The following is a 23,361-nucleotide window of genomic DNA, read 5'->3' as shown; positions in this document are numbered from 1 at the left end:
ACAGACCTTTTAGTTCTGTTTGGGTTTTTCTCGGTAGAATAGCTATCTCAAGCAATTTTTTTTTTTAGAAGCACAAAGAGCTTCTCTTGGAAAAAAAATTCCTTGGGAATCATATCTTTGTGCAACTATATATGTGCATAATGTGTGTTTGGTTGTGTACTCACACTTTGCACATACATACACACAAACACAACTTTTCTGTATTAAAAGAAACTGTAATGTGACTCTGTTTTAGCTAAGGTATTAATTACCTTTTGTTGGATATAGAACTTTTGAAGGACACTTTCAAACATCCCTTGAAACTTCTTTCTTGGAACCTTGGAACCTCTAAGTCATTCTCTGAGGCAAAGGTTGCATTTTTTAAATTAAAGTACAGATGTAGTACTAGTTAAAAGAGGCAAAAGGAGTTTTAAATGATTACAAAGTTTGTTTAGTATGGCACCCTGTTCACACAGTAATTCATGAATTACTGATGCACTTCTCCATCAAGGTTTGTAAAATTATTGTTTGACAGCTCTGTTTGAACTCCATCAGAACTGGGTGCAACAGAACTTTCCATTTTGAGGAGCCAAGGTGGCTTCAGCATTACATCTTTTAGACCCTTCCTAATCTAATATTTACTTAATAGTTCCTATCTCTCATTTGATAAATACTTATGGCCAGATAACCTCAGATAGAACCACATTTTCTCCTAAATCATAAAATGTTCTTACGCCAACCATCTTTATGAATGCATACATCCCCGATGTAGAATAGCACTAGTTAAAATCACTCCCAAGTATCTGGAATATCTGTGCAATGTTTCTTTAACAACTTTTCTGTCAGTTTCCAAAGGTTGCCATCAAGAAACAAACAAGGAATTTATGAGTCTAACACCCCCCATTTTATGGTCATCCTACATCCTACATCTGGAATCCATTGAGAAAGTTTGACAGGTATGTTGGGTTAGAGTAACAGACTGTAGAAAGATTTCTATCATGTTTACTTGCCAGTGTTCCCCTCGACCCCGCAAAAAGAAAAGTTGATTTCATAAGCCTATATTAACATTTTTTTTGAGAACTTCTATTTTCGATTTTCTAATATTCCCATCAAATCGAAATTGTGCTGAAAGTACTTTCTCCATTATTCTCTCTTTTGCACACAGAGACATATAAAATTCTGATTTTTCCTATGACTATAATTAATGGACTCTATTCACTTAAAATTTTGGCTTTATTAAATTCAAAATGAAATAATAATATGCCTGCACAAAAGTAGAAATATCAAATTTGATCCATTTCAGATACTACCAAACCATATAACAGTAGAAATGTCAGAATAATTACAAAAAGAATATATATTATTTATTCCACATTCTTATTTAAATGTCAACATTTTTGTGAAGAATACTGTTTAGCTAACACTTTAGTTTCTTATATTCTTTGGCAACATACCTATTGAAAGAATATTCTCAGGGATGAGGCTGTACACACATGTAAATTGTTCTGAGACATTTCAGATTTTGAAAACACAGAGTCTTTTATATGTACAATTCACAAGAGTGTCTACATGCTTAAGAAAACTCTTCTTCTGTGCAGCCAGAAATGGGACACTTCAAAACTCAGTCCATAATTAAATACATATGATGGATTTTACTTAGCGATTAACGCATGTAAAATTTCTTTGATATGTCAAATTTGTACTCACTTTAGCTCTTATAAATCTTGCAGGAGTATAATTGACTTAATATTTGCTTCAATCCAGCTAATGCATTACTTTTAGTGCCTTCTGATTGTAAGTGAAAAAACAATGGGGTGAAAATCAAAGTATGTGTCTTTCAGATGCCCAGCTACAACCATTTGCAGTGGTATATGATGACCTAGCATTATTACTGCCCGGACAAGTGTAGGAAAAGAAATGAACGTTACTAATGAAAAAGCTCCAGGAAGAACTAATTCTTATGTGGTAATCAAGTTAGCAATTTTTTCCCTTTACCAGTTACACACCAATTTTTCACTTGCTCGGAAATTAAGGACAAGTGCATTCTGTGCTGTTGCTGCATGGAGAAAAGCTGCATTTTGATTAGACACATTTTCTCACTATTTTGACAACCCAAAATGAAAATGATGGAAAGAAGCCTTAGATACTAATTAAGGGATTTCTGCTTAACAGGAAAAGAAATGTAGGACCACCAACTTCTCTATGCACGGGGAAATATGTCACTTTGCCTAACCTCTGTTCTTTCTTAGAAGGATTAGCTGCCCAAACACCTTACTACACATTAATCCCCAAATAATGAGAACTTGGCTTGCCCCTGAAGCTTGGAAGGAGGACTCAATAATATTGCAGAAGGAAAGATCAATATGAAACTGGCAGATAGAATAAGTCATAGAATAAGTCTCGCATGTGAATTGCTTAGGGTAAAGGAGTAATCATGAATGAACTTGAATTCAGAAATGTTAGGACAGATCTTTATATGTATACCCCAGAGGTAACTTGTGACACTCCAAATATTACTGCACTACCAGCTGGTGGATTTGGTTGGGAATCATACTTCAACAATATCTGGGAACCCATAAGTTTCCAACCCTTCCTGAATGCAATTCACGGTCCAAAACTGTTAAAGATTCAATGGTAACCATCTAGAGCATGAACAAGCAAGTTGCTTTTCAATCAACCCCCAGATAAGCAAGAATTAACACCAGACAAACAATCAAGCGGTAAACAACAGCCTAATCTAGGAACTACTGGGGGGCAGAACACTCCAACATTGGCAGGGCAAACTACTGTATATAAACAGAGAGTGAACCCCACTCCCTTCTAGCACTGAAGATGTTACCTGGTCAGGTAATGAAATGTCTGCAAGAAAACAACCAAGCTCAGAGAATCCCAGGGACTCTAAAGTTGCTTTTCAGTTTCAAATTGGCTTGTTTCTTTGGCCATATTAAATGGTGGCTGTGGATAACCCTCAAACATTTCACAGTTCTTTTCATTATCATCTGCCCATCGTTTTCTAGAATGGGCCCAAACAAAATCTAAACTTTGTATTTGGGGACTCCCACTTGTTTCCTTTCAGAATTGGTCAGGCACGTTCTAACTTCTATAATTCAGCCAGGAAATCTATCCGCTTAGATTTCAGGCCTCGGGGAAAGTGGGGGAGGTCTCAATTCACATTTGCTTTTTGACAACATCAAATGGCCTCTTGCAGATGGAAAGAACCGTTATAAATCTAAAATTGCTTCTAACTCTGTTGTATGTCACATTACCACATGTATGCAAGATCATGCAGGCAGCTGTGGTCCTCAGTCAAATGCAGAAAAAAGGAGAGATGTGACTACATATGCAAACGGAGACAGTTAGCAGTGGAATGTCCAAACTGATTTAAACAAATGGAAAATTATACTATATCTGGATTGGACCATTCACTCATGCAACCTACCACATGATACTACCATACTAGATGTACCTTTTTTAACTAGAAAGCTAAAATATACCATCTTTCTACATCAGATACCAAAGACTACAATGGGGCGGGGGGGGGGGAGGAGGGAGTCAGCCAAACAGGTTCTTTTTCACCTGAATTCACAGTCCTTTTTTAAAAAAGTCCACTCTGCATTAGCCTGCAAACATTCTTCATTTTAGCAGCATCTTTTCATACCTGTTACACAGTTCATTTTCTGCTGGCAAACTACTGAGAGTGAGAAGGCATTGAGAAAGCACATATATTGCAAACCATCCAGAGATCTAATAGGTGGACAGATAAAGAATTTATTTCTGTCCATATGTGATGCACATTCAATTAGGCAGTTTCACGGTGATATGCTTATGAAGATTTACAGCAAGGCTGCTTTGCTATCTCATCTGTCTAATTGAGACAAGTAGTTAAGCAAAGCAACTCATGGATACATTAATTTAAGAGCAATGTATTAAGTAAAATTTTCCTACAGACCTTTCAGAGCAAAACAGATGACTTCTTTACAATCCAACTAGATAAATTTGTTTCTAAGCCTTGCATTTGTTGGCCGACTTGGGCCATACATTTTCTTAGATAACACCCCCTCTAAACTTGCAGAGAAGTAAATTCAGAATATTTTGGAACACTGAATCAAATAAATGGAGATAATCCAGTCAGTTTGGTCTAGAGGTTAAGGAACAGAACAGGGAGGCTTGAGTTCTGTCACAGGCATGGAAGTTAACTGGTGGCTTTGGGCCAGTCACACACTCTCAACCCTAGAAAGACAGCAATGGCAAACCACTTTGCAAAATGTTGCCAAGAAAACTGCAGGGATCTTTTATGCAGTCATCAGGAATCAAGACTAAATCAAAGGATAATAAACAAATACATAAATCAACATCCCCCATGCAGATGAGAATTTCTTTTATCATATGTTGCCTGTTGTCATCATTGCTGTAGCTGGTGTTATAAAGGAGCAGGGAAGAGTTTCACATGATTAAGGATGGTGCCAAGCAAGGTGGACATTTTTTCTGCTCGAATGTTAAAACTCTGCAGCCAAGTTCAGACATGATTCTGTGTAGAATGCTCATCGCAGGAGTGATCTGGTTAAATTCTGCTGAACCAGACTTCCACTAAAGTTATTCAACTGACCTCAGCTTCCTGCATGCAATCTCTCATACAGCCCAGATGTTTGCAGGAAAAAAACCCTCCGTGAATATATAAAGCCTTTCTGCCTTTAAAGGTCATGGGAGAGTGTGGCTGGATGACTCTGAAATCTTCATGTATTAAGCATGTCAAAGATGTTCCAGTCATTATCCATAAAAACTGACCTGCAACCAAGTAGCTACACTGTACTACAAGGAAAACCTTGTGGCACTTTAAAGGTGGATGGATTTATTGTGGCATAAACTTCTGTGGGCTAGCTCTCGGAAACATCACAAGATGACCTTTCTGGTTTTAAGCATGTTATTGCTCAAGGCCTGCATAGAATTATTTTGATTTGAAGTACTTTTTAATTTGTCTGTTTAATTTGGAGATTTTTTGCTTTAAGACTAAGTCCTTCCACATAATAATCCTTTTTGTTCGGTTGTTTTGTACCTGAGTCACTTTTTGACTCCTGGTGACTGCTGGTCAAGACCCTGCAGTTTTCTTGGCAAGGTTTTTCAGAAGTGGTTTGCCATTTTCTTCTTCTTAGGGCTGAGAGGGAATGACTGGCTCAAGGTCACCCAGCTAGCTTTGTGCCTAAGGCGGGATTAGAACTCACAGTCTCCCAGTTTCTAGCCTGCTGCCTTAACCACTAGACCAAACTAGCTCACCATAATAACATACTAGAGAATAAAACTGCCAACAGAGAGAAAAATACTGGATATGCTTTCCCACAGTATTTTGAATTCTATGAAAGATGAGGCAGCTGATGGGGACACATAGAGCCCCACCCTTCTAACAGGAAGGCAAATCTTGGGGGAAGCATGCCAAGTAGATCCTCCCTGACACAATATGGGATCAAGAGATCAGGTGAAACTATTTCCAACACACCTGAATAGTAGCGGCTCTTTTGCTGCAATCCCTGTAAGAATGAAAGAACCACCAATGTTAAACATTGTTGTTTAAAGCCTTGTTGATCTGAAAATCATACAGAGATGTATCCTTAGCGCTGATTTCTCTACCTATTGCTCATTCTTGGCCAAAGATACCTAACTTGATTTAAACACTATCTTCCAATTTGAAGATCACACTTGTGCATTTCTCAATGGCATCATGTTGGAAGGTTAAAAGGGGCTGTTCCTGCCTTTTGAGGCAGTTTTCATTTCTCATGAACATATTTTAATCCCTCTGCCCTGGAAGGTGATGAAATCACCTACATCTGATTGAACTTTATATAGAATCAGTACAATTGCAAACCCTTTCACCGAGGTGTACCACACTGCACAGGAGCATGAACAAGATTGTTATTTTGGATCATTAAAGCAGCTATGTCTTTTGCAAGCCTTGCCCAGATGTTGCAGAAGCCACTCTCAGCTGTCTCGACGTGCATGCAACTGCATAGTTTTGCTTTCTTCTCCATTTTTCACAGACCTGTTCTGAAGAAACCTGCAGATCTCATTATTATGAGCCAACACTGTCCTTAAAATAGAGTTTTAATATATAAAATAATAAAAAAGATTCATGAAATCTAACTTTGTTAATTTCCTGTTAAAGAAAGGGAAATATCTCCATCCTGCTGTAAATATGTATTTCTTAATTACTGTAAAACAGGGAAGCAACACACGCACATGTACAAATTCCTCTAGCCTTGATATCTGCCTCTTTCCCATATAACAATTACCCAGAATAAAACAAAGTAGTCAAGGAATAGACTGCCACCATATTAATTTATTCTTCAAAGGCTGCCCTATGTGCTTAGCACTGGCATAATAATTTCTACAACTGCCACTTCTCTGCAAATATCTAGAGATATCTTGCCACTGTCGTCTCATTAAAAACACAACCAATGTTAGCCAAACACTCTGCTATCTCTAGGGACATGCTCTGGAGAGTTTCCCCCCACATCCTTTTTCAAGGAGGATCAGATCATGAAGGAAATGAAATATGGCTGAAAATCCCCTTCAAGCACAACATTTCAATAAGCATCTTCTGAAGTGCAGTGTGAGTGGAAAATACAGATGTCACTGCCTATTCTTCACTCCTGAAAGAACCTGCAACTAAATGAGCATTCCCCTTCTGCCACTGCTCATGTAAGCCTGAACGGCTTTGTACTTGAATCTTCATGAGTTGATGATACATAACCAAGTAATTAAGCACAGGTGCCAATGGGCCATTACTGCCTTTTTTTCCCTTTGCTATCCACGAATGCTTCTGAGCAGCTTCTAAGTTCATCTTCACCAAATGTACAAAGGTGAACCCATTGTCTTCATGTGCAAAGAAGGTAAAATGCAAGCAGGTCTGCACTTTCTGCATTATCTCCACCTCATGTATCTAAAAGCTGGTTTTAACTATCAAATCTGACTATGCAAAGTTTGGATTCAGAATATAAACCAGCAAAGATGAAAACATTAAAAAAAAACTAAGATCATGGCATCTGGACCCATCAATTCCTGGCAAATAGAAGGGGTAGAAATGGAAGCAGTAACAGACTTCATTTATTTGGGCTCCAACATCACTGCAGATGGAGACTGCAGCCATGAAAGTAAGAGACGCTTGCTCCTTGGGAGGAAAGCTATGGCAAACCTAGATAGCATATTAAAAAGCAGAGACATCACCTTGCCGACAAAGATCTGCATAGTCAAAGCTATGGTTTTTCCAGTAGTAAGGTATGGCTGTGAGAGCTGGACCATAAAGAAGGCTGAGCGCTGAAGAATTGATGCCTTTGAACTGTGGTGCTGGAGAAGACTCTTGAGAGTCCCCTGGACTGCTAGGAGGTCAAACCAGTCAATCTTAAAGGAAATCGACCCTGATTGCTCATTGGAAGGATTGATACTGAAGCTCAAGCTCAGATACTTTGGTCACCTAATGTGAAGAGAGGACTGTTTGGAAAAGACCCTGACGCTGGGAAAGATTGAAGGCAAAAGGAGAAGGGACGGCAGAGGATGAGATGGTTAGATAGCATCACTGAAGCAATGAGCATGAAACTGAGCAAACTCAGGGAGGCAGTGAAGGACAGGAAGGCCTGGCATGATATGGTTCATGGGGTCACAAAGAGTCGGGCACGACTTAACAACTGAACAACAACAAAGATGAAAACATGGATCTATTGGTTCCAATTAGAAGTAAATGCCTTCTGTTCTATGTGGTTCCTTTTCCTCTGGTTGGTTCTGCTTCCACATTCAACACTACATGAGCACATATCCACTTTTGGCCCCCTACAGATTTATAGGTTATAAATGCACACAACTTGTATAGGTGCTAAATGTAACCTTGTGGAAAGGAAAAACCACAATCACACAATGGTATTAGACTTCCCTTTTTACCCAGCAAGATAACCCATGTACGTCCCTGACTCTGTTATCCTCCAGCCTGTAAAAGGACAGTTGTAAATCACCTAAACAGTACTTCCCTGAACAAATTATGGAAATCAGACATGGAAGAATGCTACATTGCTTACCAAAACCAATGATCGGCAGATCACAAAGAAATTTATATACCGATAATTTTCTAAGCTTGTCAAATCTACATTTCAACATATTGTTGATAATAATTATTGCTCTACTGTACTTTACAGGGCCATTCTGCTTCTTCAGTTAAGTGAACATTCTCCATAATAAAATTGGTGCTCTCTAATACTTCAGAATGAATGTTCAGGGGAGTGACCACTCCCCTGATTTCAGGAAGAAAAGGCAAGATTACCAGTCACCATACATGGTGCAGTTGGATCATTAGTTGAACAACTGCTGGAGATCTTAAAAATTCATGTCTTCCAATTACTTTCAGAAAGGACAGAGAAGGACAGAAGGTTATTATTAAATATCAGATACTACTTCCAGGTCAATGCCATTGAAGCTTAACTATCTCATAACCTAACGGTGAATAATAGATAATGTCCAACTAATGGTGGATAATAGGTGTCTAACTATGCTACATTAACAAACTTAAATTCAAAGCTTACAATTAAATGATAAACACAGAAAGACCTGCTTAATAAATAAAACATTACGTTTTTTTAAATCACTTTGAGCTAGGTATATTGTATATCCTTTTTATAATAAAGTTTTCATATTGTAGTACAGGATTTTCAAACCAGTAACAAGGAGTTGAGCTATGCTCTACATTAATGCAATGTAATTCTGGGTTCTGAAATGGTGTTTGGCCTTGAATGGGCAATCAAGGTCCATCATGTTTACAAAGCACTTACGGTGGTGCTTACAAGTTTATGAATCCTTTTGAATTTTCAGTATTGCTGCATACATATGACCTACAACATGATCTGTTCTCCACCCAAGTCCTAAAACTAGATAAAGAGACCCCAATTAAACAAATAAGTCAAAAACATTATATTTGTTCATTTATTTATTGAGGAAAATGATACTTAGCTTATCAGGAAGAAGGTCAGTGTGGAAGGTGTTTGTCTGACATATTTTTATTTCTATTATATTTATATTTATATTATATATAAATTTATATCACTCTGGGGTTTTGTTTTAATATGGAGACTATTCCTTCTTAGCTGAAGTCTGATATGATCCTGCTCTCCTGGTCAAAAACTTCAGCTATCAGTGTACAAACGGATAGCTTTGAAACTAACCCACCCACCAAGCAACCAGCCTGTATTTCTCTCTTGGACCCTTCAGATTTCATTTGGGGGGGGGGGATTATTTATTTTTATGCTAAACTTCATTACACCTGTGTGTGCATGTGTCTGAAGAGAGCTAAGCTCCAAATCACTGTAAAAGTTCTTCACAGCTCCCTGAAAAATGAGCAGATTGAAGAAAGGTTGGATTGCATTTATAGTCTCTGCAAGTCTCTCTGATTAATCCTGTTGAACGTTTACAGCATCACAGGATGTCTCCTTTGAATGTCAAGGTTAAGAACATAATCCTCTAAAATTTGGCTAGCTGGCAAACTAGTTATGTTTGCGTTTTCCTATTTTCATTCTTTCCTTACCCTTCATACCCTTCCCTGTACCTCTTTCTCAAAATGAAAACAGGCCTTTTCTACTTGCTCAGATCTGAAAATCTGCTTCACACACACCCATAGAGACACAACCTCACGTATTCTTTAATTGTTGAAGAGGAATGCTTCCAGCAAGAACAGACAAGGAATTGCTCACTTTTTAATGTTCACTTGGAAGGGATATCTAATTAAATTGAATTAAACGTTTGCTTTTAAAATAAAATAAATTAAAAAAATTAAAAAAAAAATAGATGGTGCTTTTCTGCCCTCCTATATCCTGGTGAACATGTGAATTCTCATTATCAAATGTGTTTCTGATGATGTGAGATGGTATTAGTGTGATAGCCTTTTCACTTTGTAAGTCACCAGAGGATGTTAACAGGTCATCAAAATAACAATCATTTTGTGCTTGCTTTGGCAGCATATATACTAAAATGTAACAATATAGAGAAGATTAGCATGGTCTCTGCACCAGAATGCTGCAGAAATTCATGAAGCGTTCCATATTTTTAAATGGGAAATAAATAATGAAATAATGAAATAATGAATTTGAAATGTTACGATACTTGTTCATCCTCTGTTTATTTATGAATATTTCATTCTTTATCTGCTGTCTTTTTCCACCTTTTTTTTTTTACACAGCTATTTATTCTGTTCTTTAAACCTTTTAACCAAATACATTATTAATGTAATTATAACATCATCAACAACAACAACACACTGAGTTATGGGTTAGGAATAATACTCAGCTCAGCTCAGCCTGCCTTTCCTTTCTCATTGCATCCAGAACCTGCGTTGTAACTATTAAACCTCTCCCTTAACAAATACTCACAGTTAATACAGTTGTACCTTTAGAATTTCCAACCTGAGTTCCAAAAACGCTGTAATTTCCAGAAATTTCTTTTGTTACCCCAAGAGGATGAACAAACTTACCCCAAAGAGATCCTTGCCCATGATGGCTCAGCTTTCCCTCCTGTGAAAAATAGTGAATGATAAATTCTAGGTCCCATATCCCTTTTAAAGGAATAACAGCTAAATGAATATATCTCAGTAGTCATTCCACGAACCTTTGCAACACTCATAGATTCTGAAGTTGAAATTCACTTGATAGACAAGTGTGCAAGGCAACAGTATCCTTAATATAGAAAGTTTGAAATTATTACATGTTGCTATAAGGGAGTGAGGAATTTGTCCTGCTGAGTTGGGTCAAGAGAGGACCCATGAAATGACTCAGGTAATGTGACTTTTTTCCCCCCAAGTAATACTGGTGTTGGAGTCAAGCTTCCATAAATTCATGTTGAATTATGTTTCTTTTTCATTCCCTAGCTTGGTACGTTGCAGATATCTAGGGATGGACAAGTTGTTGTTTGGTGGCTTTCCATACGCAGATTACACAACTAACCACATGTCGAGACAGTATAAAATGCCACTTTTTCATGAAATAAACTGTACTAGAGATTATCCATTAATTTGATGCATCATTGCTGTTTGGACAGCAGTCAGGTGGCAGCTCCCGGCAAGCCTTGTCTGTGGTCAGAAACTAAACAAGGTACAACCTGGTTAATACTTAGCTGGAAGACCAAGAGGAAATGGCAGGGGAGTAAGCAAAGTTGAAAAAGAAGGCATTGACAGTGACAAGCCACTTCTGTATTATCGCCAAGAAAGCTGTATGGTTATATCTATGTAGTCATTAGAAGTTCAATTTAACATTTAATGCAGGAGCTAGGGGTTGTTTGTTTGTTTTTATGCTTTCAGGTCTGTCTTGACTCCTGGCAACTGCCTGGACAAGTCCCTGCAGTTTTCTTGCCTTCTTCCTAGGGCTGAGATAGAGTGACCGGCCCAAGGTTACCAGCTGATTTTGTGTCTAAGGCAAGACTAAAACTCATGGTCTTCTGGTTTCTAGCCTGATGCCTTAACCACTCCACCACACTGGTTCTCTAGGATCTAGTTTAGTCAGGATGTAAAGTAAACTTAAGCATTTTTTTTCCTCTTCCTACTTCCCTGTTTCCCCAATCCCTGTCTTAATAAATTAAATATTGTGGAAGCAGAAACTGTCTCAAAATATCTGAATGTGCTTCCCCTGGCACTATCCTACTCAGACACTTGGAAAGAACTCAGAACCTTTGCTCGAATGAGAGATAGGAATGTTCTTGTTCAGTTTTGATTCAACTCTTAGATCATGTGGTCACAAAACATCAGTGTTCTCAATTAGAGTATTAACTTCAAAGCAAGGTGGGAACTATATGGCCTCACAGGGACAAAAGCCACCTTTCTTCTTCCATTGTTCTTTGACCCACAATGAAACTACAGAATGACCAGGAACTCTTAGCCCTATCTGTATGTAAAATACACAGCCTTCTTCACTCTGTGCATTCCTACTGCAGCTGTTCTCCCTACCCTCACCCCAAAAACATTAAATGCAGTATAGGGCATCAAAAGGTGCCTATGCTTTTGAAAAAGGAAACACCTATGGGTTTCTAGTTCCTTTGGGGCTGTATATCAAAGTATTTGTAAATCTCACTACACTTTTAACATTGTGCTGGGAGATACAAGGCAGTTGCCACAATCAACTGGGAGGGCACAGTGAATGTTCTGGAATAACCCTGATGCCACTGCACTGCTGAAGCTAAATAAACAAGATCAGGAATCCACACCTCCTTGCTCGTGGTCCTCATGCTAGGGACCACCTGGTCTCCTAAGATACGGGGAGTATGGAGATAGACTTGAGTAAAATTTTTGGCAGCTACTAGAAAAACTTCAGCTTGATCCTCACAGAGAGCAGGGGATGAGGAATAAACTCAAGATTGGCCTGCCTTTATTGTCTTGTGAATAAGAGGGAGGGAATAGTGATGTCAACATGATTTTATTAAGATCTCTTTTCTTCTAACCTGTAGGCAGAATTTAACTGGACACAGATCTCCTAAAAGCATTGCAAATTTCATTGTACATTTATATTTTCTTCAGTAAATATTGATGCAAATGAACATGGGGGGGGGGGTGTCTGTGTGTAAGATCATGACCTCTTTCCAGTTTAGCCACCCTGAAATTTCCATATTTTATTTCTTATATCATTCTCTGCTAGATCTATTTCTGCATGGACTCTATGAGATGGGTGGATCTCTATTCAGCTATGATTCAGTGAGGTAGTTCAGCTGAGAATCAGTGATTAGGCAATTGTTGTGAGTGTGTTTACATGGCTGAGGTTGGGCTTAAGCCTAAACCTCTTCATTCTTCTTCCAGCTACACCACACAGTCTAATATACTATTTTATATCTTTTCAGGGTGACTGTTGGAGGGCCCAGTACAGAACCAGACATTTATGTAAAGTAACAATTTAAAACCTTTGACAAAGAGAAGGACCAACATTTTCTGATTCATAGCCAATTCCTTTTGTGTGTGTGTGTGTGTGTGTGTGTAGTTTCAGAATCAAGGATTTATTTAAAGTAATGCAAACTTTTCTTTTTAAATGACTATTGCATTTTCTCCGAAATAGGTTGCTTTCTTTCTAATTTGGCATGCGTGTGTATGTGTATGTGTATGTGTGTGTATTTCCCCTGTTGATGGTAAGGGAGGCACATTTGTCCAGTCTAAACTCCATTGCAATATCTTTGGATTGGACAAATGTGCCACCCTTACCATAGTGAAGGACCTTACCTTTTCCATAGGGGAAAATAGTGAAAACCGAAGGAATCAAGATGGAAATAACATGGAGTATGGAAATAACATCAAGAGTCTGGATGAAGAAGATCACTCCAAATACCTGGGCTAACATCAAGCACACCGAAGTCAAGAAGAGGGTTAGTAGTGAATACATCCTGAGAGTGAAGAAGATCTTAAAGTCCAAACTCAGTGTTATTGAATGTTGCTGTTATTGTTTCATCTCTATCTCTATCTCTATCTCTCTATCTCTCTATCTCTATCTCTCTATCTCTCTATCTATCTATCCTCAGTGATTATTATTATGGTTGGTCGCACGGTCAGCCAGATGCTTAGACTGGATTTGGCCTTTTTATCCACCTATCAAGTCCTTCCAAGGACCTGGGATAGGCAGATGTTGTTTGATGGTGTTAAAGGTGGGTAATTGTTGTTGTTGTTGTTGTTGTTGTTGTTGTTTTCTGTCATTTTAAGAGTAGCAAGAGAAGCAGAAGAACTAATTTGCCATGCTGGAACATTGTAGGTATACATTTATTATTTGGAGGTTCAGCATGAATACCCTATTCTTTTCAAAAGTTATTTACTCCTTTGGGCATCATGACTTCAGAAGAACTGACTCTAAAGGGCTGGAGTTTCTAAAAACACATGATAGTTTTTAGAATGCTGTGTTTACATTTATATGCTAGTTTTGGGGAAAGATACCTTATCATAAATTTTAAAGGAATAAAAACATTATTTCTCACTCCAACAATTATGGCACATTCTATACTAATCTAGGGTTTTTGCTTATACTGGCAAAATCCAAGAACAAATTGAAGTGTAAAAATAATCCCTTTTGAGGAATGATTTTCCCACAAGAGGTTACCATCTGATATCTTGGATGCGAGGTTAATTAATGTAATTTAACATCCATCAAGGGAACCTGCAACACAGGGAAATTAACAACTGCAAGATCATCACTTCAACCTGGGGTCCTTTCTGTCTTTCCTCATATGATAATAAAGGAGGAACAGATCTCATTACCTTCTGTTAATAAAGAATCCTCTCTCTCTTTCAGAATTTTCATCATAATATCCGGCAGTGTATTCCAACATTTTAAAGTTGAAATTAGCGCCGTGCTATCTGCCCTTTCAAATCTCTGGTCCACTTTACAAATATAGTGTAAACAAGCTTTTTGTTCCTGCCTTACTCCATGGTTGTGTACACTGAATTCATTTGACCAGCAATAGCCCGTCCTCTACCGGCTTCTGCTGTTCAGTGTTACTGTCTAAGAATGCCCTTAACTATTTTCTCTAAAAATAATATTAAATTGCTGAGTGATTTAAAATGTGTTTGTTTTCCACTTAAAATGGATATCCCAATTTGTGCCTTTGTCTTTCCTTCTTTTCTTTTCTTTTCTTTTCTTTTCTTTTCTTTTTCTGACAGATGTGAATTCGCTAAGGGAAATGTATATAAAACAAATTACTTCAAAGGAAAACACTCTTCCAAAAGTGCTGACGCTTAATATTCCATGAGTTAGGAAGCAGCTTTGTACTGCAGTCGGGTGGGTTACAAGACAAATGACAGCTGTGGATTGCTTTGAATTCAAGAACTAGAAAGAAGAGAGTGAGTTCTAGTACCTCTACAGAGTGAAGTCACAGAAGGAGCAAACATCTGGACAAATCTTCTCACACAACTCCAGAAAGGTGCATGGGGTCATTTATGGCCTGGAAGTGGAAGGACTAGTTGAGCTTGATTATTGGTAACTTCATTATTGGTGACTTATTATTGGTGACAAAAGCATGCAGCTTTCTTGGTGTAATGTGGACATGGTTGGCCTCTACCTTCTTCCCAAATGTTTCTGAACATCCCCATCTAGCCAATCCTTCTGGAACTGGATCATAAAGTAAGCAATATTTAGTAGAATTTCTATTCTCACAGTAGATCTGAGTATATACATTATATAATTTGCTGTGATTTAGGCATATGTCACAATAACTGAAACAAGTTACCACTAACTGTTAAGGAGTTATACATTTTTCTTTCCTATATCTTCTCCTTTTCCACCACCAATATAAGGTCTTTTAAGATTTTATTCTAATATTCAAGAAAACCTAGCAGAAAAGCAAATGGTGCCCTCCCTGTTCCTTTTCTCCCCAAAACAAATGGGATTTGACCAATGAACAGGGGCCACTGAGACTGTAAATCTCAAATGAAATAATTAATGTTTTGTTGTGTTCCTTGGAGACCTCAGATCAATTGCCCTAGGTAATTAGCTCCATGCTGTTCTCGATTCAAAATAGCTGTAAAACGGAAACGTGGCTTCACAAGAATAGGTGTTGCAGAAAGGGCCAAACAAATATTTGCTATGCAAAGAATGAGTTTGAAACCACGTTCAGAAAGGAAAAGGGAATGATTGAGTTGCTTATTGTGATCTTGGTATTGTTATTGTTATATCTGCCGTATGAACCGTAGATTCTCCTTCAATATTCCTTCTACATGCACTGGAGTTAATTAATATGCAGACTTGACAAGTGTATAAAAGGGAATCACTAAAGCTTTCCCCCCTACATCTTCTCATTATTACTGCTGCTGTTATTACTTTTTACCTGCCAAAATGCAAAAGTTGACTAAATGGAAGAGGACAGTGACTCACTGTGATAAACAGAAGGCAAAATCAAAGAGGCAAATAAAAAGGAGCAACAAAAATTATATAGAAATTATCAAAGAGATAAATAGCACAGACTTATGTGATTGAAGTGGCAACTGATCAAGCGCATAGCTTCTTTATGGTTAAAAAAAAAAGGAATTACTGTATACCCACCACATTATAGCTTGGCCAGCATATGCAAATATTTTTTTCCCCACTTTCAACCAGGATTAAGGGAAAACAAGCAGCCAGATTAGTGTTAAACATAATGATTGGATCTAGCAGTGAAAACGTGAATATAAATGAAAAGAAAAAATAACATTTGTAGCAATCCAAGGAGTCAGGAATGGATGCAGGTGTGAAGCTATTGTTAGCCCTATAAGGTAGACCAGACTAAGAAACCAATGTCAAAAAGATCAGGACTACTTTTATTGTGACAGCTACAGTAACAGAATCTTATAAGTCTGAATGTGCTTTCCCCCCTCCCTTTATCTTTCTGTGAACTAGGGAAGGGCCTGTCTGAGACATTTTCTCAAATTTGTTTCTTGGAATGGGCTCAAACTCTACTTATCTGACCATTGCCCTGGTAGCAGCTCTTTGTCCTCTCCTTCAAGACCATCCCCTATGCCCTCTACAGCTTTCCTAACTTTTATGGGTAATAATTAAAATCATCCATCTGATGGCATCCTCATATTGGGCATGTTCTTCTCCAAGTACCCTGTGTTATTTTGCTTGTAACACCATCCTTTTAATCTGGCCTCCCACCTCTAGCATCAATTGCCCTACACATGCTAATAGCTGTAACCATTAACTTCACAGCTGCTTAAATCCTCAAAGCCTCTGGTGCAACCTAATCCTAGAGATTTCAGGATTTCCATGCAGGGACTGGACATCTGGGGAATCTTCCATCAGAAGATGTGATTGCCAGGTATCAGGGCTGCTTGAGCACCTGAATCATCAGCAAGGTAGATAGGTAGTAGTTAGAGAGGTGATAAGTACACCGTTGGAACACCTGAAGGACCAGGTTAGGGACAGATCAACGTGGAGAAAATCTATCTATGTAGTCACTAAGAGTCAACAACAACTTGATGATATGTAATCAATCAAGAACAGATGAAAATCACAACCTTTTTTACATTACCACTGCTCATGATGTAGCATTTGGTCTTTCTTTGCAACCAGCATTTGCTCTGAACTGAAAGGAACTTTTCTGCATTTATGCTCTGTCATGAGTCAGCCCTCTTAGTTTGTTCATGCAGTAAAGCCATTTTGCACTGTAAGAAAACCCTAGAATGGGATGATGATGATGATGATGATGATGATGATGATGATGATGATGATGATGATTTAAATTTATATCCACCTGATTCCCAGTGACTCTGGGCAAGTCTAAGCTGCCAAGTGAATAGCATATGTAAAATGGAATAGGAAAATGTATCTATCTTCAACTCACAATAATAAAGTATATTATCATCTCAGCAGAACAGATCAGGGTCTGTCTCAGTCTCTCCCTGATGTGGGATATGATGGAAAGATATGAAACATAATGATATCACAGCCAGGATAAGCTCATGTAAATGTCAAAGCCAAGTGGGAGTTCATGTCTCATCTTCTCAGGGTCAGCAAAAGCCTAGATTGTTAAAAGTGACGTAGATGTCATAGTTCATAAAGTTTGCACACAGATCAGGCACGACATTTCTGACTGAACGGTGTCAAGACAGGAATCGCAAGAAAGATAATGGCTTAAAATGTGGGACATGACTGCCATTCCAATGGACTAATGCTGGGTTTGAAGCAACCTCTGATCATGATCTGGAAAAATAAAAAGCAAAAAAGGAGCACGTCACCAAAGCAGCAGATCATGTATCCATGGGAAAACGAAGGAACTACATCATTCCTGCATGAAGTTTATTCTGAATTCCTTATTTTTATAACAGCCAAGGGATGAGTAAATGCAAGACTTCTTGTCCCTGAATCTGGTATAGTCAATCCTGACACTGAAATACAAGGAATTCTGAAAGTTTTCCTTCCTTTTTATCAGGAGAGTGTCATAAATACATACAAATGAGCACCAATGTTCTTTTTTTGAACATAAAACATTGCTACAACAGTATTTTGCAGAAAATAAATATATAAACAAACCATATTTACTAGTTGTCTGATATTTGGATGCTATTATCCTTGAATTGGTTACTTGTTATGCAAGTTGTTGAAAGATGTGCTATAAATAGCAATAACCGGAGTGTGAATTTATAGCAGGGAGAAAGGAAACAGTGAAATACGGTTAGCATTCTCAGATACCCCATTTTCCAAAATGGGTGTGCCCGAATCTCACAGTGGAGAAAACAATTCCAAGTACTAAAATAATTTTACAGCCTTCTCTTTCTCGACTGTACGTCCAGAGGCTCAAAATATCTTTTAATTAAAAAGAAAGCAAAATTGTAAGATGTCCAGCCACCATTGCTAAACAACATTGGGGTTCTTACACACATTAGTATCTAACCTGCAGCTAACCTCAGTATGCAGAACAGATCTGCTCGCATAAACTGTTGAAGAGAACTAATGTCTGTGATTTACAAGAGAGAGATTATGGTTGTCAGTGAAAATGACTTATGATATCAAGTGGGTTTACATAAGCAGGTTTTTATTTATGTGCGCTATGATCAAAAGAGTGAACTGCAAAATCCTCCTTAGTACATTTTAAACTCACGGGAATGATCCTGTTTGCAGAAAAGAAAAGAAATTAATTTTTCCTTTTTTTTTTGAACTGGGAAAGATTAATGCAGTAAATGTCCTTTGAAACCTGCTATCGGAACAATGTTCAGTACAACACTACCAATGAACATATAAACCCTCTTCCATTAGCAGGATGTTACAAAACAAAAACCAAATGCTTAGAACTAAGAAAATATAATGAATGGAAGCAAAAATCAGTGCATTCTGACCTCGAAGAAGCCACAGTGTGTGACAGCTGAAATAAATTTCATCCCTGGAAACCTATATATTCTTTACATAAACTGGTTGGTTGGCCATTATTTACCAAGCATACATTGATGGATGTGTTTACACAAACTTGTGATTCCCTGGGCAGTGTTCTCTGCCTCTACCAGATAATTACGGAGCGGCATTGTTGAAGATATGTTCCGATGACAATGACATGATTAGTAATCAGGATGTGGAGTCTCTTTATAGCACTGTAATTCTTGGCACTTCTGTAAGGTATACAGAAATTCGAGGAATCAGGAAATACAGAACAAGAAAGGAGGAGGGGGATAGGAAACAGTTGAAAATAAGAACCGTTCTAGGAATGAAAAGTTAATCCAACTCGTCCCGCTATTCATTGCAATTTTTGACAGTGATACCATTCATCACAAGCTGGAAATTACTTATTTAAATATTTTACCTTTATTTGTCTGCTAAGTATTAGCAGATTGGCAAAGGGAAAGGAGATAAAGTTTTAATTATGCCCCTGCCACAATTAAAAATGAGTAAATGCCTTGTCAATGGATAAGTGTTGTAGCTATATGCTTTACAGACTAGCTGCATGTCCTCATTAATACAAATGCAATGTCAGATCCTCCACAAAACACTTATCAGCCAAAAAGAATTAAGGAAACTTCTACGTATTGGTTGCATTTGGATAAAAAGGGTGCTTAAACCATACTTTAGTATCTGAAAAGGTTTTGAGTCTTCTAAAAAAGGTTTTAACATGTCTTCTTCTTCATGATGAAGAGACTGAACATCCTTGCTTCTATTCTTTTTGCCCTAACCAAAAGTATCATTAGAGAAGGAGTCCTAGATATAGAATTCCAGAATAAGGTCAGCCAAAATCTACCCCATGTTACAGCTTAAAAACTTATTCTGGATGGGACCCCAGCAGGTACTTAACTACTACAGCCTTCTCTGTCAATACTTCTGATAAGTCATGATGAAAGTTTTCTTCTTGACTTTCTCTTCTCAGGAAAGGAACTATTTATTACACACATCATTATGATTTTGCCTGGCAGCAACTGAAATTTGTAAACAGATAATTTGGGGTAAACATACTGGGAATCTCTGCATTATTTCTTATTTTTATCTAGTTTTTCTTTCTTTACATCTTTTTTATGGCCTCCACAGGACCTTTCTTTAGCCCATAGTCTTAGTATTAATATTAAAAAAAAATGGAGAGGTTTTAGTGATTTAATATTATAGTATTGCGTTAACCAGTTTTTAGTTATCTTTTATTTCGTATAAGTTGCAGTGTTATTGAAATGGGTGCAATTTTTCCTGCTTGTACTTTATGCTGGTCTATGACTTAAATAAAGATTTGACTCATTGATTGAAATGGAAACATATATGGAATGAATTAAACTTGACCTAGGACATCTGTTACACCCTAAAAAAAAAAAAAAGTCATACTCTTTACCCAACTCTTCACAAAAAAAAAAAAAAAATAGATTTGTATTTTTGTGTGTGTGTATGTGCTGAGCATCATTTCAGCTTATTCAAATTTACCTAATTGACATCTGTCATACATCATCATGGCTCAAATAGTTTAGATTTACAATTTCAGCATCTTACTGACCCATCTAGAAATGGGTATTTCTCTGATAAAAATAATGAATTAATAGGTAGATGGATTCCAAAATGTTGCAATACTTTGGATTAAATTTTGGAAAAGCTAGGTCCTTAATCGCTGAATGGGAGGTTTATAAAATTTGTGGCTATATTGTTGCATGTTGCATTTTTTAAAATATGTATCAGACTGATTTGAAAAGTAAATTAAAAAATCTTTAAATATAAATGGTTAGATATCCTAGTACCAGTTTATAAAGTTTTTAGTAGTTTTTCTCCTTCCTTCCTTCCTTCCTTCCTTCCTTCCTTCCTTCCTTCCTTCCTTCCTCCCTCCCTCCCTCCCTCCCTCCCTCCCTTTTTTTTTTTTTTTTTGAGAAGGAGGGATATTCTTAAATAATAAATAGTAGAGATTTTGGTACTCAGTTCAGAGATTCAAAAAGAAATCCTTTTCTTATTGTAAAAAAGGAAAGGAAAGGAAAGGAAAGGAAAGGAAAGGAAAGGAAAGGAAAGGAAAGGAAAGGAAAGGAAAGGAAAGGAAAGGAAAAAGAAAAGAAAAGAAAAGAAAAGAAAAGAAAAGAAAAGAAAAGAAAAGAAAAGAAAAGAAAAGTCCCTTAATGTACTATGTTTTTTAATGGTTAGTTTTCCATCAATGATATACTGAGCACTAATTATAAAACCACAGTAGCATTTTGTACACTTACTGATACTAGTTATCTGCATCATTTTTTTCTCCTTCTTTCCCCCTCTACTTCTTTCTTTTAAAAAATGAATAATTAAAAAAATGAATTAAAAAAATGGTGAAAGTTAAAAAATCTTGGCAAAATGCCTGAACTGGAAAAAAAGTTAAAAAAAAAATATTATAGCCATTAAAGTTGGGAATAATAAGATACATAGTTCTCATGAAGACATAATTTTTCACTTTTTAAAATTTTACATTGACCTTTATGTTAAATCTGAGCAGCATTTACTTTTACAGAAAACTGAGTTTCCACAAATTGATTCCTTACAACAAAAATTATTAGTTGCTCCCTTGACTATGGATGAGATTTCAAAAGTGATTTTAAGTATGAATAATGTTGATACACAAGGACTTGAAGGATTTCTTTGGAATGCATAAAACATTTGCCAATATACTTGTTACTACACTTCATGAATGATGCAATAAGATTTTTGAAATTACAATTTTCATTTAATTAAGCATATATCAGAGTCATATGAAAACTCTGTAAACATGTTCATGTGCTCACTAGCATTGTATCCCATCCATATGGGTACATATGGATATCAAAATCTTAACAGTGGCTTTAGCCAATAGACTTAAACAAGTGGCATCTTCCATGATTGAGAACAATCAAGCTGGGTTTATTTAAACAAGGCATGGATCATTTGGCTGATAGTGGATTTGATTGGTTGGAATAAGGAGAACAAGTTCTAGCACTTGATATGGGGGGGGGGGGTGATAATCCTCTACACAATATATGTACCTTACCTTTCAATTTTCCAAAAAGATTTATAAAATGGATCCAGATTTTTTTATATGGTTTCTTTTTATCTACTTTTTTACTCTACAAAGATACTCTACAAGGATATTCATGTTCTCCTTTGATTTGGGAATATATGTTTAGAACCCTTAGTCTATGGCTTTAGATAACATCACAGTATCAGTATTTGTTCCTCAGAATTCATTAGCATATAAATAGGTAGTATATGTAGATATTTTAATTGTTTATTTCTGATTTCAGTCTTAATGCACTTGATTGATGTGATTGGCAAGTTATGAGATACTCTGTTAATTGGCCTAAGTCAGAATTGATGCCAATAAGCAAAAAATAAATAAATAATAATAATCAATATATTAAACAATTATAATGTTCATATGTGTATTGGATTTATTAATTATTTAGGTATTCTTATTCCATGTCATATTTTTTTCAAATTACAGTAGATATGAATATGATTATTATTCTATTCTGTTTAGTTTGGTTCTTTGGATATTGGCACTAACCGGATGAATATGATAATAAAGTTATGCAGCGAAAGTGATAAATAAAAATATATGGAAATTTCTTTGAATATTAATAGAGGGGAGTCTTTAAATCTCACCCATTGGACTAGGATAAATTTTACATCCGAAAGTGAATGCAATCCTAAGGATACATTATATTTTGCATGAAAACACATATGTATCTGTCTTCTATCTATCTGGAGAACCAATTCTTTGAAAACTCACTACATTGTTCTGTAAATTTCTATGGGATTATTCAATACCAATGATATCCTTGAAAAAAAAAAATACAGTTTTCAGTTAAAGATTATGCATATCTCCACACTTGTACCAAATTTGGGATAACTTCACGCGGTATAAATTCTCCTTCCTAAACCCTTTTGGAATATTCGCACTTAGCATCGTTAGTTAATTGGACTGTTTGTAGTTTAAGACACAATAAATTAGACATGATTTCCATCACTATTACGTCCATCCAAATACTGATACACAGTATTTGGGAAAATTGCATTTTCATCCTTTTCTTCATGCTAAATTGATGTCATGGGATAATCCAGCATTAAAATTGATTTAAAAGAAATAGACAAACAAAAACTGTTATATGAAAGATTTGGGTAGATGCTGGGATTTTTTATTGAATGATAATGATGAGGGATTTATTTATTTATTTATTTATTTATTTATTTATTTATTTCCTATGTTAAAGGGCCAATTTCTTTTGTCTTTTGCCACCCCTTGGCAATATTTACAACTACAATGTCTGTTGATATCTTGATTTCACATTTCCAACTTCAGAGACATCTAAATTATTATATGGAATTACCAAAGTTTATGAGACTCCAAATCCCACAATTAGTCTTTATATATACTTGTTGATAAATTAATTCAGTATGTAAATTTTAAACACTGAACAGAATGAGGGATTGGAAATCCCCATATTGTCTAAACCTAAATACTGTATCAGAAATTTCAATA

The 23,361-nt window shown here is 36.6% G+C and overlaps 1 protein-coding gene and 1 non-coding gene across 5 annotated transcripts in view; one reads left to right on the top strand and one right to left on the bottom strand.

Annotated features, from left to right (window-relative positions):
* PCDH7 (protocadherin 7) overlaps window positions 1–23,361 on the bottom strand; it is a 417,613-nt gene that overhangs the window by 49,787 nt on the left and 344,465 nt on the right. The gene's annotated exons all lie outside the window — the stretch shown is intronic.
* Window positions 9,947–10,052, top strand: LOC112541851 (U6 spliceosomal RNA). The gene has a single exon (XR_003085781.1). It is a non-coding gene; the product is annotated as a U6 spliceosomal RNA (small nuclear RNA).

The sequence above is a fragment of the Python bivittatus genome, unplaced genomic scaffold (genome assembly GCF_059951505.1).
Source record: "Python bivittatus isolate LINGU-HERP-01145 unplaced genomic scaffold, Pbiv_v1 ctg000960_np1212, whole genome shotgun sequence".
NCBI lineage: Eukaryota > Metazoa > Chordata > Lepidosauria > Squamata > Pythonidae > Python > Python bivittatus.
This window is presented reverse-complemented; position numbering and strand designations above follow the sequence as displayed.